Source organism: Triticum aestivum, chromosome 1D (genome assembly GCF_018294505.1).
Source record: "Triticum aestivum cultivar Chinese Spring chromosome 1D, IWGSC CS RefSeq v2.1, whole genome shotgun sequence".
NCBI classification, from domain to species: domain Eukaryota; kingdom Viridiplantae; phylum Streptophyta; class Magnoliopsida; order Poales; family Poaceae; genus Triticum; species Triticum aestivum.
This window is the reverse complement of record NC_057796.1, coordinates 323,516,667-323,534,388: the sequence shown is the minus strand read 5'-3', so window position 1 is coordinate 323,534,388 and position 17,722 is coordinate 323,516,667.

The window sequence follows — 17,722 nt, the reverse complement described above, 5'->3', positions numbered from 1 at the left end:
GGAAATAAATAATAACTTTATTATTGCCTCTAGGGCATATTTCCTTACATATATATATATATTCATGGAAACATGAAGGGTTCAGATATGAAATCACATCACTCGGTCCTAGTGTCAAGCATCAATCTCAGAACATATGGGGTACGAGGCATCAAACCCTAACAAGTCCGATATCTGTTACATAAGAGATCTCATCGAATTCCCCACCCCATGTGCCTACAGAGAAATTATTCACACATGAGTGGGGAGATCATGGTGGTGATGATGGAGAAGAGGTTGGTGATGACGACGGAGACAAATTCCCCTCACTGGAGGCCAAGGTCAGCCCCTAGATTAGCCCTTCCGAAGAAGAACAAAGGTGGTGGCGACTCCGTGTCGCAAAAAATCCCGGAAAATTCACGTTAAGGGTATTGGGACGAAAGATAAATATAGGCCAAATGAGGGCGTAAGGTGGTGCCCAAGGGGTCCACGCGCTCCCCGGGCCACGTGGTTGGGTTGTGTGGCCACCTGGTGGGGGCCTCCGTCTCATCTTTTGGCTCCATGGCTCGTTCCTCTGAAAATATTTTTTGCTAATTTTTTCTTTAATTTTTACTGAACCTTTATTTCTGCACAAAAATTAACACCACAGGAAATTCTACTGAAAACAACGTCAGTTCGGTTAGTTTTTATCCAAACTAGACGACCCATTGCCATTTTCCCAAAGACCAACTACAACCAAGAAACGAAACTGGAAGGCGAGATGATCTGTTTGAAGGAATTCTTTTTGGAATTATGTGCGTAATATGATGCCAATGACTATGCTCATGTTGTGTCATTTCAGTCCCATCCTTTGTTGGGGTAGTACACTAGGGACCATCACATGCCCATATGTCGATGAACGCAACATCAAAATGGACGAACTAGGCAACAGAGCTTTGACCCAAACAAACCAAGAACCAACCTCCTGAACTCCTACACATAACCACCAGAATTAACACAACAAAAGCAATCGAAATCCGAATCCAAAAAGCAATGACCGTCCACCGACCCCGCACCAAAGCAGGAGTGGTGCCCGGCATAACCCAACCTGGGGAACACCAACAACCCAATATGCCTCGTTGCTGGCCACTCGCCAAGAAGCTAGGTAAGTTATCCGAACGACTACTTTTAAGAATCATTCAGAGAACAGTGACACCAGACCGGACAAACCAAGGAACAAAAGGTCGATTAAACATACTGAGGACCATCCTCCCTAGCGACGCCCTAACCGGCAACCGACAACACACCTAAAGTGGCCAACAAAATGGATTCAGAAAGCAATGACTCTGAATCGACCCAGTGGCAGCAGAAAGGATAACCCAACCGGGCGCACACTAAGAGCCCAATAAGCCGCGGACTTGGCCAGTTGGGGATCCATGTCATGTGGGCCGAGGGCATGTCCAGGGCCACCTCGTCTATTGCTCATTTCCCACTCCTTGCTTGCTCTGACTAGTAAATTGGCAGTTGACCCGGTGTTTATTGCATTAGGTAGAACCATCTAGATCGCACGCATCATGAGTGGTACATACACTACAAACACAGAGACAATCATCCTACAGAGCACACCGATCTTGCCCTTTACCTTCACAAGCTGGTTATGTTGGAAATATGCCCTAGAGGCAATAATAAATTGGTTATTTTTATATTTCCTTGTTCATGATAATCGTTTATTATCCATGCTAGAATTGTATTGATAGGAAACTCAGATACATGTGTGGATACATAGACAACACCATGTCCCTAGTAAGCCTCTAGTTGACTAGCTCGTTGATCAATAGATGGTCACGATTTCCTGACCATGGACATTGGATGTCGTTGATAACGGGATCACATCATTAGGAGAATGATGCGATGGACAAGACCCAATCCTAAGCCTAGCACAAGATCGTGTAGTTCGTTTGCTAAGAGCTTTTCTAATGTCAAGTATCATTTCCTTAGACCATGAGATTGTGCAACTCCCGGATACCGTAGGAATGCTTTGGGTGTAGCAAACGTCACAACGTAACTGGGTGGCTATAAAGGTGCACTACAGGTATCTCCGAAAGTGTCTGTTGGGTTGGCACGAATCGAGACTAGGATTTGTCACTCCGTGTAAACTGAGAGGTATCTCTGGGCCCACTCGGTAGGACATCATCATAATGTGCACAATGTGACCAAGGAGTTGATCACGGGATGATGTGTTACGGAACGAGTAAAGAGACTTGCCGGTAACGAGATTGAACAAGGTATCGGGATACCGACGATCGAATCTCGGGCAAGTAACATACCGATTGACAAAGGGAATTGTATACGGGATTGATTGAATCCTCGACATCGTGGTTCATCCGATGAGATCATCGAGGAGCATGTGGGAGCCAACATGGGTATCCAGATCCCGCTGTTGGTTATTGACCGGAGAGTCGTCTCGGTCATGTCTGCATGGTTCCCGAACCCGTAGGGTCTACACACTTAAGGTTCGGTGACGCTAGGGTTGTAGAGATATTAGTATGCGGTAACCCAAAAGTTGTTCGGAGTCCCGGATGAGATCCCGGACTTCACGAGGAGTTCCGGAATGGTCTGGAGGTAAAGATTTATATATGGGAAGTCTTATTTTGGTCGCCGGAAAAGTTTTGCGCATTATCGGTATTGTACCAGGAGTGCCGAAAGGGGTCCGGGGGTCCACCAAGGGGGTCCACCAGCCCCGGGGGGCCACATGGGCTGTAGGGGTGTGCGCCTTGGCCTATATGGGCCAAGGGCACCAGCCCCAAGAGGCCCATGCGCCAAGAGATAAGGGAAAGGGAGAGTCCTAAAGGGGGAAGGCACCTCCGAGGTGCCTTGGGGAGGATGGACTCCTCCCTGGCCGCACCCTTCCTTGGAGGAAGGTCCAAGGCTGCGCCCCCCTCTCCCTTGGCCCTATATACAGTGGGGGGAGGGAGGGCAGCAATACCCTAAGCCCTGGCGCCTCCCTCTCCCTCCCATGACACATCTCCCTCCTCCCGCAGCGCTTGGCGAAGCCCTGTTGGAATCCCGCTACTTCCACCACCATGCCGTCGTGCTGCTGGATCTCCATCAACCTCTCCTCCCCCTTGCTAGATCAAGAAGGAGAAGACGTCGCTGCTCCGTACGTGTGTTGAACGCGGAGGTGCCGTCCGTTCGGCGCTAGGATCATCGGTGATTTGGATCACGACGAGTACGACTCCATCAACCCCGTTCTCTTGAACGCTTCCGCTCGCGATCTACAAGGGTATGTAGATGCACTCCTTCCCTCTCGTTGCTAGTAAACTCCATAGATTGATCTTGGTGATGCGTAGAAAATTTTGAATTTCTGCTACGTTACCCAACAGTGGCATCATGAGCTAGGTCTATGCGTAGTTTCTATGCACGAGTAGAACACAAAGTAGTTGTGGGCGTCGATTTTGTCAATTTACTTGCCGTTACTAGTCTTATCTTGATTCAGCGGCATCGTGGGATGAAGCGGCCCGGACCGACCTTACACGTACTCTTACGTGAGACAGGTTCCACCGACTGACATGCACTAGTTGCATAAGGTGGCTAGCGGGTGTCTGTCTCTCCCACTTTAGTCGGATCGGATTCGATGAAAAGGGTCCTTATGAAGGGTAAATAGAAATTGGCATATCACGTTGTGGCTTTTGCATAGGTAAGAAACGTTCTTGCTAGAATCCCATAGCAGCCACGTAAAACATGCAGCAACAATTAGAGGACGTCTAACTTGTTTTTGCAGGGTATGCTATGTGATGTGATATGGCCAAAAGGATGTGATGAATGATATATGTGATGTATGAGATTGATCATGTTCTTGTAATAGGAATCACGACTTCCATGTCGATGAGTATGACAACCGGCAGGAGCCATAGGAGTTGTCTTAATTTATTGTATGACATGCGTGTCAATGAAAAAACGCCATGTAATTACTTTACTTTATTGCTAACCGTTAGCCATAGTAGTAGAAGTAATAGTTGGCGAGACAACTTCATAAAGACACGATGATGGAGATCATGATGATGGAGATCATGGTGTCATGCCGGTGACGAAGGTGATCATGCCGCGCCTCGAACATGGAGATCAAAAGGCGCAAGATGATATTGGCCATATCACGTCACTTTATGATTTGCATGTGATGTTTATCATGTTTACATCTTATTTGCTTAGAACGACGGTAGCATAAAAAAAAGATGATCCCTTACTAAAATTTCAAGAGACGTGTTCCCCCTAACTGTGCACTGTTGCGAAGGTTCGTTGTTTCGAAGCACCACGTGATGATCGGGTGTGATAGATTCTAACGTTCGAATACAACGGGTGTTGACGAGCCTAGCATGTACAGACATGGCCTCGGAACACATGCGAAACACTTAGGTTGACTTGACGAGCCTAGCATGTACAGACATGGCCTCGGAACACAAGAGACCGAAAGGTCGAACATGAGTCGTATAGTAGATACGATCAACATGGAGATGTTCACCGATGATGACTAGTCCGTCTCACGTGACGATCGGACACGGCCTAGTTTGACTCGGATCATGTATCACTTAGATGACTAGAGGGATGTCTATCTGAGTGGGAGTTCATTAAATAATCAGATGAACTTCATTATCATGAACATAGTCAAAAGGTCTTTGCAAATTATGTCATAGCTTACGCTTTAGCTCTACTGTTTAAAGATATGTTCCTAGAGAAAATTTAGTTGAAAGTTGGTAGTAGCAATTATGCGGACTGGGTCCGTAAACTGAGGATTGTCCTCATTGCTGTACAGAAGGCTTATGTCCTTAATGCACCGCTCGGTGTGCTGAACCTCAGCGTCGTCTGTAGATGTTGCGGAACATCTGAGATACACGTTTTGATGACTACGTGATAGTTCAGTGCGTAATGCTAACGGTTTAGAATTGTGGCACCAAAGACGGTTTTGAAACGTCGCAGAACATATGAGATGTTCCGAAGACTGAAATTGGGATTTCAGACTAGTGCCCACGTCAAGAGGTATGAGACCTCTGACAAGTTTCTTAAGCCTGCAAACTAAGGGAGAAAAGCTCAATCGTTGAGCATGTGCTCAGATTGTCTGAGTACTGCAATCACTTGAATCGAGTGGGAGTTAATCTTCCAGATGAGATAGTGATGGTTCTCCATAGTCACTGCCACCAAGCTATTAGAGCTTCGTGATGAACTATAACATATCAGGGATAGATATGATGATCCTTGAGCTATTCGCGATGTTTGACACCGCAAAAGTAGAAATCAAATAGGAGCATCAATTGTTGATGCTTAATAAAACCACTAGTTTCAAGAAGGGCAAGGGCAAAAGGGATACTTCATGAAACAGCAAATCATTTGTTGCTCTAGTGAAGAATCCCAAGGTTAAACCCAAACCCGAGACTAAGTGCTCCTGTAATGAGGGGAACGGTCACTGAAGCAGAACTACCCTAGATACTTGGTAGATGAGAAGGCAGGCAAGGTCGACAGAATTATATTGGATATACATTATAAGAATGTGTACGTTACTAGTACTCCCAGCAGCACCAGGGTATTAGATACCGGTTCGGTTGCTAAGTGTTAGTAACTCGAAATAAAAGCTGCGGAATAAACGGAGACTAGCTAAAGGTGAGATGACGATATGTGTTGGAAGTGTTTCCAAGGTTGATGTGATCAAGCATCGCATGCTCCCTCTACCATCGAGATTTGGTGTTTGCGTTGAGCATAAACATGATTGGATTATGTTTATCGCAATACGGTTATTCATTTAAGGAGAATAATGGTTACTCTGTTTATTTGAATAATACCTTCAATGGTCTTGCACCTAAAATGAATCTCGATCACAGTGATACACATGTTTGTGCCAAAAGATATAAAATAGTGATGATAGTACCACATACTTGTGGCATTGCCATTTGAGTCATATTGGTATAGAACGCATGAAGAAGCTCCATGTAGATGGATCTTTGGACTCACTCGTTTTTGAAAACATTGAGACATGCGAACCATGTCTATTGGTATATATGCATGAAGAAACTCCATGCAGATGGATCGTTTGGACTCATTTGATTTTGAATCACTTGAAACATGCAAATCATACCACATGGGCAAGATGACTGAAAGGCCTCGTTTTCAGTAAGATGGAACAAGAGAGCAACTTGTTGGAAGTAATACATTTTGATGTATGCAGTCCAATGAGTGCTGAGGCATGCAGTGGATATCGTTATGTTCTTACTTCACAGATGATTTGAGTAGATGTTGAGTGTATTTACTTGATGAAACACAAGTCTGAATTATTGAAAGGTTCAAGTAATTTCAGAGTGAAGTTGAAGATCGTCGTGACAAGAGGATAAAATGTCTGTGATATGATCATAGAGATGAGTATCTGAGTTACGAGTTTGACACACAATTAAGACATTGTGGAAAGTGTTTCACAATTAATACCGCCTCGAACACCACAGTGTGATGGTGTGTCCGAACATCATAAGTGCACCCTATTGGATATGGTGCATACCATGATGTCTCTTATCGAATTACCACTATCGTTTATGGGTTAGGCATTAGAGACAACCACATTGTCGGAGTAAATGGCCACGGGTAGCCTAACCGACTGCCCCTGGTTCTTCTGAAAAAATTATCAGGCCTTTTGGGCCTCCAAGCACTCCAAGCATTGGGCCTCCTTCCCTGGCCGGCTACCTCTGAAGCCGACTCCCAGAAGGCGACCCAGCCTCAGCAACCCCTCCGCAGGACAACTACGGGGTGGCCGACTCCAAGAAGCCGGCCAAGAAGAACGCCGACTCCAAGAAGCCGGCCGAGAACGCAACCACCAAAGCTACACCCACATAACGGTGACAAGACGGGGTGTGGCCACAGTGCGGTCCACTACCCCCGAAGCCCGAGGCAGGCATGGCCACAGGAGGCCGTACGGGATGACCGTCTCCTGTTCGGCTCGGCACTGTAGCCATGCCAGCCTCAACGTCATCCACGACCGACTCCTGTACGGCCCGCGGGCGGTGGGCCCCTTCTGCCAGAGAGAGGCGCAAAGGCGGCCCGGCCTCCCCCAGTCGGACAGGGGTGTAGCCGGCCCCCAGAAGCCGGCTACTCCCTTCCTTGAAGCAGGAGCCCCATTAAGGAGACAAGACGAGGTAAGGCTACAGTGAGAGCCCCCGAGGCGGCCCACTGTAGCCACGCTTACCTCGACAAAGCCCTCGTCATCAGAGGTGAGGCTACAGTAAGCAGCCGCCGACAAGACCCTAGGCGGTGGGGCTGGCCTGTCGGCCAAGAAGCCGGCAGCCGGCGGGACCCACCAGTCGACGGGCCCCTACAGCCGGTGGAGAAGCCGGCGAGTGTAGACACTGACGGCTGGGACCAGAGCCCAGCCGGATTACAATTGTACCCCCGGGGGGTAGGCCTATATAAACCCCCCGGGGCACCCATGCAAAGGGTGAGCTTCTGAACGCAGCACACACACACCATAGAGATAGAGAGAAGCGAGAGCTAGCCTTGTTCTTCTTCTCCCTTGAACCCAACAGCTCTAGGAGCGATTGTAGCTACCTTTCCTTGATCTAGTGATCATGCGGAGACCCCGCAGAGCAGGACTAGGGGTGTTATCTCCTCGGAGAGCCCCGAACCTGGGTAAGATCCGCCGGCGTGCATGTCTTCACCTCATCCCGTTTCCAGGCACCGGCGATGTCTTATTGGCACCCACAATGATAAGCCATCCATTGGCATATGTCGCACCAACCACCCGACATTTGGCGCCCACCGTGGGGCCAGGTGCACCGTCGTCCGGAGACCTGTTCTGGACGGGAACCCTCTTCCTCCCCCGCGAGCGCAGCCAGCCTACTGCGCCCGATGGCGTTTGCCTCGACGCGCTGCAAGGCGTCGACGACGCCTGCGCAGCGAGCTGCCTGGCCGATCTGCTCAGCGAGACTCGCATCTCCGACGAGCCTGCGTCCGACGCAGGCACGGACTACCCCGAGAGCCGCCTCGTCAGCCTCCTCGACTAGCTTCACGTCTCCAGCGAGCCTGCTGCAGACATGGAGTCGGTCGGCTCCACCGACCCGATGCTTGTCGACTCCGACACAGCATCGCTCGACGCCTACCCCTCCGACGTGGTGGTCTTCGATGACCCCCTTCCTCGAGCTGACAGCGGCAGCAGCGCTGTCACCAAAGTGCTGGTCATCAGCCACGTCGCCAACTCGGGCGAGAACGCCCACGATGCCCTGCAAGCGGCGATGCACGGCCTCTCCGTCCCCATCCCGGCCGATGCCGACGCCGGGACCTTGGAGGCACGCCGCCTCGCGCTCTCGCGGAGGGCCAGAAGATAGCCTCCATGAGACGCCTCACCGAGGCCCACCAGCGCGAAGTCGACCGCGCCGCCTTCGGTACGCCGCCGCCTAGCGGCCCGAGCCGAGCCGGCTTCGTCCAGAAGCGCGGCGCGGCCGTCGCCAGCATGCTGGGGGCAGATCGCCCCGTCTACGCCACCCCGCTCGAGAATCTGCGAGCCGCTCAGGCGGCTGCAGAAGAGCTCAATGGGCTGGGAGCCGATGAGCTCCCCTACATGACAAGACGGATCCAGCAGCTGATCGACGCGGCTGCAAAACGGCACGAAGCCGACGCCCGTGCTGATAGTCATCCCCCGCGCCGAGAGCACGCCGCAACATCCCGCTCGCCGACTGCGAGCGGCGCACGCCAGAAGAAAGACAACGAGCCGGCTGCCAGCCGCAGCCGGACTCGCATTACCATCGAGCGCGACGCGGAGGGCCGCCGCCGAGCAGTAGAGCACCAAGGAAATCTGCCTCCTCCCCCGCCTCGAAGAGAAAGACGCCTCACTCCGCCCCCTATCACACACCCGACTCTTGGCGACCGACTCGGCCGCCGAGAAGGAGTCGGCGAGAACGACGCCCGCCACCGGATCGACCGCCTTGCTCGATCCTTGGCGTTAGAAGAAGAAGACGATGTCGGCCCGCCGTGCTTTGGCCCCCGCATCCGCGACGAGCCCTTTCCCAAAGGGTTCTCGCTCCCCAGAGACACGCCCAAGTACAACGGCTCGGTGAAGCCGGAAGATTGGCTCATCGACTACTCCACGGCCGTCAGCATAGCCAACGGCAATCGGCGCGTCGTCGTGAAGTACGTCCCCCTCATGCTGCAAGGCACGGCGCGCACATGGCTCAACAGCCTCAAGCCCTACAACATCAACAGTTGGCTGGACTTCACAGAAGTCTTCGTCCGCAACTTCACCAGCACCTACAAGCGGCCTCCCAAGCCTCGCCAGCTCTCCCTCTGCGTCCAAGGGCCCAACGAGTCAACCCGCGACTACCTCACGCGGTGGGCCGAGCTCCGCAACTCCTGCGAGGGGGTGCATGAGGTCCAGGCCATCGAGTACTTCACCGCCGGGTGCCGAGAGGGCACCCTCCTCAAGCACCGACTCCTCTGCGACGAGACGGCTACCCTCGACGAGTTGCTGATCACCGCGGACAAATACGCCACGGCCGACTCCTCAATGAAGACCGAGCTGCGAGTAGACGCCTCTGGGAAGGTGATTGCTCCGGCTCCCAAGACGCTGGCTGGCGACCCCAATCGGCGCCCTTACCAGAACGATCACAAGCGCAAGGCCCCCATGCCGACTTCCTCCAGTCGGCAGGTGGCTACAGTTGAAGACGAGCAGCCCGAAGAACGGCCCGCTCCCAAGAAGAAGGGTGGCAGGCCGGCTTGGCAGCCGTCTTTCTCCTACGAGCAAGCTCTCGACGCTCCCTGCAAGTTCCACAGCGGCGCGAAGCCGTCTAACCACACAACCCGGAAATGCCATTGGCTCACCCGCATCACCAAGGGCGAGGGGATGTTGCCGCCTCCGCCTCCCGGTCCGCCGCCTCCAGCCCCCCAGCAGCCGGCGGCTCGGCTGGCAGTCGGCGCCATCCAAGACGAATTCCCCGAAGAGCACGCCGCCTACGTCGTCTTCACCAGTCAAGCCGACGACAAGCGCAGTCGGCGCAGACAGCATCAAGAAGTTAATGCAGTCGCCTCTAGCGCCCCCGAGTTCATGCACTGGTCAGAAAAGCCAATCAGCTGGAGCCAGGCCGACCACCCTGAGGTGATGCCCTCTCCTGGCTCCTACGCAATGGTCTTGGATGTCACCCTCGCAACGGAGAGGCGAGCTGCCAGGTTTTCCCGCGTCCTGATAGACGACGGAAGCAGTATCAACATATTGTACCGCGATACCATGGAGAAGCTGAACATCAAAGCAAAGCAGCTCATGCCGAGCCGCACCGTCTTCCATGGTATCGTCCCCGGCCTGTCTTGCTCCCCAATCGGCAAGATCAAAATGGATGTTCTCTTCGGAGACAAAGATCATTTCCGCCGAGAAGCAATCTGGTTCGAGGTGGTGGATTTGGAGAGCCCCTATCATGCTCTACTTGGCCGACCTGCTCTGGCCAAGTTCATGGCTGTGCCCCACTACGCCTACCTGAAGATGAAGATGCCAAGCTCGAAGGGGATCATCACGGTAGCCGGCGACTACAAGAAGTCCATCGAGTGCGCCATGGCCAGCAGTCGGCTAGCCGAGTCCCTCGTGGTGGCAGAAGAGAAGAAGATGTTGGAACGGGTTGTGGCCATGGCCGGCAAGTAGCCGGCCTTGTCCCCCAACCCCAAAGATTGTGACGCGCAGGGCTCTTTCCAGCCTGCCAAAGAGACAAAGAAGATACCTCTGGACCCGGAGAACCCGGAGAGGTTCGCTGTCATTGGGGCGAACTTGGACAGTAAATAGGAAGGCGAGCTCGTCGACTTCCTCCGTGAGAATCGAGACATTTTCGCATGGTCCCCAAAGGACATGCCGGGTATCCCGAAGGATTTCGCCGAGCACAAGCTACATGTCCGAGCTGATGCGAAGCCGGTCAAGCAACCCCTCCGCCGACTGTCAGAAGAGAAGCGAAGAATTGTGGGAGAAGAGATAGCCCGGCTCCTTGCCGCTGGCTTTATCATGGAAGTGTTCTTTCCAGAATGGCTTGCCAACCCAGTTCTGGTTCTGAAGAAGAATAACAAGTGGCGTATGTGTATAGACTACACCAGTCTGAACAAAGCCTGCCCAAAGGATCCGTTTGCTCTGCCACGGATTGACCAAGTGATAGACTCCACAGCCGGATGCGAGCTGTTAAGTTTTTTGGATGCGTACTCAGGGTACCATCAGATCAAGTTGGACCCAGCTGACCGCCTGAAGACTGCCTTCATCACACCCTTTGGAGCTTTCTGCTACCTGACTATGACATTCGGCTTGAGAAATGCCGGTGCCACTTTTCAGCGTTGCATGCAGAAATGCCTCTTGAAACAACTCGGCAGAAATGCCCACGTCTATGTAGACGACACTGTGGTGAAGACAGAGAAGCGCGGCACCCTGCTGGAAGACCTGAAAGAAATATTCACCAACTTGCGCCGATTCCAAATCAAGCTCAACCCCGAGAAGTGCGTGTTCGGAGTGCCAGCCGGCCAGCTGCTAGGCTTCCTGGTCTCCGAACGCGGCATCGAATGCAACCCCGTCAAGATCAAGGCCATCGAGAGGATGGAGATTCCCACCAAGCTGCGAGATGTGCAGAAGTTCACCGGCTGCTTAGCCTCCCTGAACCATTTTATTAGCCGACTAGGAGAGAAGGCTCTCCCCTTGTACCGACTCATGAAGAAGTCCACTCACTTCGAGTGGAACGACCAAGCTGACCAAGCCTTCCATGAGTTGAAGAAAATGTTGACCACTCCGCCTGTCCTGGCTACGCCGACTGAAAAGGAGCCCATGCTCCTCTACATCGCCGCGACTAGCCGAGTCGTCAGCACTGTTGTTGTGGTCCAGCGCCCGGAAGAAGGCCGAGCCCAGCTAGTCCAGAGGCCGGTGTACTATCTCAGCGAAGTGCTGTCCAACTCAAAGCAGAACTACCGCACTACCAGAAAATGTGCTATGGGGTGTACTTCGCTGCCAAGAAACTGAAGCCCTACTTCCAAGAGCACCCCATCATGGTCGTGTGCACTGCCCCGCTCGCCGAGATCATAGGCAGCCGGGATGCATCCGGCCGGGTGGCCAAATGGGCCATTGCATTGGCGCCCTACACAATCTTCTACCAACCCCGCACCGCCATCAAGTCGCAAGCATTGGCCGACTTCCTCGTCGACTGGGCCGAGACCCAGTACCTACCGCCGGCTCCCGACTCTACCCATTGGCGGATGCATTTTGACGGGTCCAAGATGCGCACCGGCTTGGAAGCCGGCATCGTCCTCACCTCTCCCAAAGGCGACAAGCTCAAGTACACGCTGCAGATCCACTTCGCCGCCTCCAACAACGTGGCCGAGTACGAGGCGCTCGTACATGGGCTCCGGCTAGCCAAAGAGCTTGGCATACGCCGGATCCTGTGTTACGGCGACTCAGACTTGGTGGTCCAGCAGTCGTCTGGCGACTGGGATGCTAAGGACGCGAACATGGCGAGCTATCGATTCCTCGTCCAGCAGATCAGCGGATACTTCGAAGGGTGCGAGTTCCTCCACGTGCCAAGGGCCGACAACGGCCAAGCAGATGCCCTAGCACGGATCGGCTCCACCCGACAAGCCATACCGACTAGCGTCTCCCTCCAGCGCCTCCTCAAGCCGTCCATCAAGCCGTCTCCAGAGTCGGACTCCATCTTCGTACCGCCTGCGCCAGATACAGCCGGATCCGACTGGAGAAACCCCGCAGGCGGCACGGGGACTTCGACAACTGGCCCGGGGACTGCCGTAGTCGCACCCGGCCCGGGGACTTCAGAACCCGGCCCGGGGACTGCAGCAGTCGGCCCGGGGACTGCAACGACACAAGAAGCGGTGGCCGACTCCAACTCCACGCCACCCAACCCACCCACCCGAGTCATGGTGGCTACATTAACAGAAGAAGAAGTCACAGCTCCGTCATGGGCCCAGCCCATCCTCAAGTTCCTAGTCAGCAGAGAGCTGCCGACTGATGAGATCTCAGCGAGACTGGTGCAACGACGAGCCGCAGCATATACAATAATCAACAGAGAGCTTGTGAAGCGCAGCGTCACTGGAGTCTTCCAGCGTTGTGTCGAGCCAGAAAAAGGAGTGGCAATCCTGAAAGACATCCACCAAGGCGAATGCGGCCACCACGCAGCCTCAAGATCCCTTGTGGCCAAGGCTTTCCGCCATGGTTTCTTCTGGCCGACTGCCTTGGAGGATGCTAAAGAAATAGTCAAGAGCTGCAGAGGATGCCAAGTTTTTAGTTCCAAGCAACACCTGCCGGCTTCTGCACTCAAGACCATTCCCCTCACCTGGCCTTTTGCCATTTGGGGACTGGACATGGTGGGCCCTTTCAAGACAGCCCGCGACGGCCTGACACATCTACTTGTTGTTGTGGACAAGTTCACAAAGTGGATCGAAGCAAAGCCAATCAAGAAGCTGAACGGGCCGACTGCCGTGACATTCATCACTGACATCACTACTCGGTACGGCGTGCCGCACAGCATCATCACTGACAACGGCACGAACTTCGCCAAAGGAGCACTGGCACGTTCCTGCGCGACGCAGGGCATCCGACTGGACCTAGCGTCCGTTGCCCACCCGCAGTCAAACGGCCAGGTCGAGCGAGCAAATGGACTCATCCTCTCCGGCATCAAGCCCCGACTGGTTGTACCACTGGAGCGATCGGCCGGCTGCTGGCTCGATGAGCTGCCGGCTGTCCTCTGGAGTCTGCGCACTACACCCAACAAGTCAACCGGCTTCACTCCATTTTTCCTCGTGTACGGTGCCGAGGCTGTCATCCCAATAGACATCGAGTTCGACTCGCCTCGGATCACCATGTACACGGAGGAGGAGGCCAAAGAAGCAAGAGAAGACGGCGTGGACCTACTGGAAGAAGGCCGGCTGCTAGCACTCAGCCGATCCGCCATCTACCAGCAAGGGCTGCGCCGCTACTACAACCGCAAGGTCAAGCCAAGATCCTTCCAAGAGGGCGACCTTGTGCTCCGGCTGATTTAGCGAACAACCGGCCAGCACAAGCTCTCGGCCCCTTGGGAAGGCCCCTTCGTCGTCAGCAAGGCACTCGGCAACGACTCCTACTACTTGATCGACGCACAAAAACCAAGAGCACGCAAGAGAGACGACTCCGGCAAGGAGTCGGGGCGACCATGGAACGCAAACCTCCTAAGACGATTTTACAGTTGAAAGCAGTATGTATCATGCTACCCTTTTTGTATTAAGTACAAACCAACAGCCCCCCGAACAGTACTCGGGGACTGCCTTTGTTTATCTATGAATGACAAGCGTCATATCCATGAATGTATTATTACATTTGATTTCTTGTCTGGCACCGGGTTCACCTAGTCGGCCCGGGGACTGGCCGCCTTAAGCTAGATTAAAAGTTCTACCTGAAGTCAGAAAAGTAGTGTGCCGGCTCCCGAGTCCTCTCTTGTTGAAAGTCACAGCTCGAAGAACCGACTGTCCGACTAGCAAGAGGCAAGGCAGAAAGGATGCCCACACGAAAAACGGCTAAGGACCAATGAACTTATATAGCAAAAGGACGGCCTCCAAACACGCCTGCCGGCTGTCAGAACAGCCGGCTGGCCGGCTTCCTAAACACTTAGCTTTAGTCCAGCAAAGCTAGAGTACTTCCCCCCCAATCGGCCAAGCACTCCTCCAGCTACAGATTACAGAGCAACTGTTGGACTGGGGAGGCGGCAACCAAGGGAGGGCGGCAAAGGAAAAAGCGGAAGGATAAAAAGCAAAGTACAAGGAAAGGCCAAATGCATGCATAAGTTATATATACATATAAGAAGCCCCCAACAGGCTGGCAACAGACATAAGTTCGAATACACCCAGTGGGTGGAATTGTGCAGACTTAACCAAACATTGTTCCAAAAGTAACAAGACAGGAAAACAAAAGATGGCAGACTAGGGCGCGACGCGGAAGCCGAGCTGGTCGGTGGAGACGGCCTTGTCGGCTGAAGGAGTGGCCGCCTAGCGGGTCTCGGCTTGGCCACCACCAGTGGCAGGCGACGCACTCGCACGCGACGTAGTGCTGGAGGCGCGGTCAGGCTGAGGCTGGTCGGCTGCTCCACCAGCCGGCTCGGCGTCTTCACCTTCCTCCTCCTCCTCTTCGCCCTCGTCGCTGGAGTCAATCTCCTCTGCCGAGTCTTCACCGTCCGCCGGGTTCAGCCCGAACCACTCCTCCGGCTGGGCGACACCGTTGTCGTCTACCTCGAGGGCAAAGACACTGGTGTCGGTGTAGTCGGCGATCGCCGAAGCCCGCCGGATGATAGCCGGCCGCGCCGGCTCCAGCTCTGTGTCGGCTTGCTGCCGCCAGGTAGCCAAATGATCCAGGCTCAGGCCGGGATACCAGGCCTTGACGAACTCCAGCGCCCGCCTAGCGCCGGAGCGAGCCGCCGAGGCCTTCCAAGCCTCGAAGCGGCCGACTGCCACCTCCAGCCAGTCGGCAGTCCGACTGGGGGTGCGAGGAATCACTTGGCCGGGTCAGAGGGCGGCCAAGACTTGCGCCCTGGCACGCTGAAGCCGACGGAGCAGTCGGTGAGCCGGCTGGATGCGGGCCTGGATCGCCAAGAGCTGCTCCTCCAGCGAACGGCCGGCGGTTGGCGAGATCTCAAAGCCCGCCTGCCTTCGCGCTTGGTGACGGGCCTCGATGGTCTGGTTGGCAGCAGTAGAATAGCCAGGGAAATATTCTGCGCAAGAAAGAAGAAGAAAAGGAGAAAAGAGCACCAAATCAGAAAAAGAGCCAAAGTGGCAGATGGCAAGAAAGGACGAAGAGGTAGGCGGCTTACCGTCAACCAGATCTTCGATCTGGCCATAGCCAGAGATCAGAGTCTGCCTGGCCTCAGCCCAGCCAGCCGCCTCCGTCTCGTACTCGGCCTGGAGAGCGGCTTCGCGGTCCTGCACAGCCTTCAGTGCCGCCTTGTGGCCTTCCTCCTGGTCGGCCAACTTCTTGGCCAGGCGGTCGCGTTCCTGCACCAAGGCGGCGAGCTCGGCATCCTTGGCACGAAGGGCAGTCTGAGACTCTCCCAGCTGTGCCCTCAGACTGGAGTTGGCCGCTGCAGAGACGGCAGAAAAAGAAAGAACAGTAAGAAGAAGTCGTCAAGGAAGATCCGACCCGACTGCTCAGCAGTCGGCCCGAATCTCGGGGACTACACCCAGTGGGTGCGCTGACGCGCCCCCACATGAGATAAAGAACAAAGCACGTACCTCGGCTCTCAGTAAGGTCGGCGGTCTTCTGGGTCAGCTCCCGAGCCTGGGAGTTGAAGGCGGCCGCACAAAGATTGTGGTAGTCCTGCAAGATAGACAGAAGTTCGAAGTAAGAGCAAGAATAGCAAAGACAAATCCACCAAGAAGTTCCAAGCCGCCTGCTCAGCAGCCGACTCGGAACTCGGGGACTACACCCAGTGGGTGCGCTGACGCGCCCCCACAGAAGAAATCAAAGTCAAGAAGAAGCAAGATGGGAAGACTAACCCGAATGGCCGCCCGCGTCGCGAGGAACTCGTCGGTGAACTGCCTCAGCGCCGCAGCTTGGCCCTGGAGCCGGGTCTGGACGTCCTGCGCAGCTACGTTCATCACGGACGTCCCTCCGCCTGGCGTCCACCCCGAGGTAGCACTGGCCGCCTCCGCATCCTGGGCTGACGAGTTGGAGCCCACGGCCGGCTGCGGCTCCGACGCGGCTTTCTGTGGCTCCGACGCAGCCTTCCCCGCGCGCCGGCTCGGCGGCATCCGGACCGCCATCTCAGTCCTCGTGGCCGGCTCGCCCCCCGCCGACTGCGCAGGCGGCTGATCGGGCCGGCCCTCTTGAGCCGCCCTAGTTGGCGGGGTCGGCACCGGCGCCCTCTCCAGGATGATGACGTCGTCGTCTCTCCTCAGCCCTGGCTGGTCGCCGCTGGCTCCCTCTAGCGAGGGCTCCACGTCCCCAGGCGCCATGACGCGCAGCGGGGTGACCATCAAAACCTCCCCCGCCGCTGCCGCGGCCGCAGCCTCCGCTTGGGCCCTGGCACCGGCGTCAGCGAGCACCTTCGCCGCCTCCTCCTCCTGCGCCGCCTGAGCGGCGGCCGCCTTCCGTGCCTCCGCCTCTCGCGCCTCCCGTTCTGCCCGCGCCTCCCGCGCGTTCCGTTCTGTCGCTTCCTGAAGGTCGGCCCGAGGGTCCACACGGCGAGTGGTGCTCCCAGACCCCTCGGCGACTCCACGACGGAGGCGGCAGCCGCCCGCTCAAGCGACAACGGAGCTCTGATCGTTTGGAGAAAAAGACAAGGGTTCAGGAACCACCAGAGAAAAGAAAGAAAAAGAGTATACAAAAAATTCGAACTTACGCCGACACGGTCTGCGGCTGCTTCACCGTCTTGCGGAAGCAAGCCGCCTTCGCGGCCGCCTCCTCACGCCTGGTTGCCGCCGCCCCGCCCCTGGGCTTCTTCGTTCGACTGCCGAACAAACCCTGGGCGGCGCGACGCTTTTGCCCTCCGCCCCGAGCAGGCGGTGCAGCGGAGGAACCCGCGCCGCGTCCAGATGCCGGCTGGCGGCGCGGGGCGACCTCGGCCTCATCGTCGTCCGGCCAGTCGTCGAAGGTGACTCCGAGCCCGGAGCCGCCTGCTTCGCCGCCGGCTTGGCCACCACCCGGCTCGATGTTGTCGTCCATACCGGCCGCCCCCAAGTCGGGGTCCTCCAGATCATGTTCGGTCCGGTCGAGGACGAATCGACGCTCCGCGTCTGAGCCGCCGGCCGGCCGAAGAAG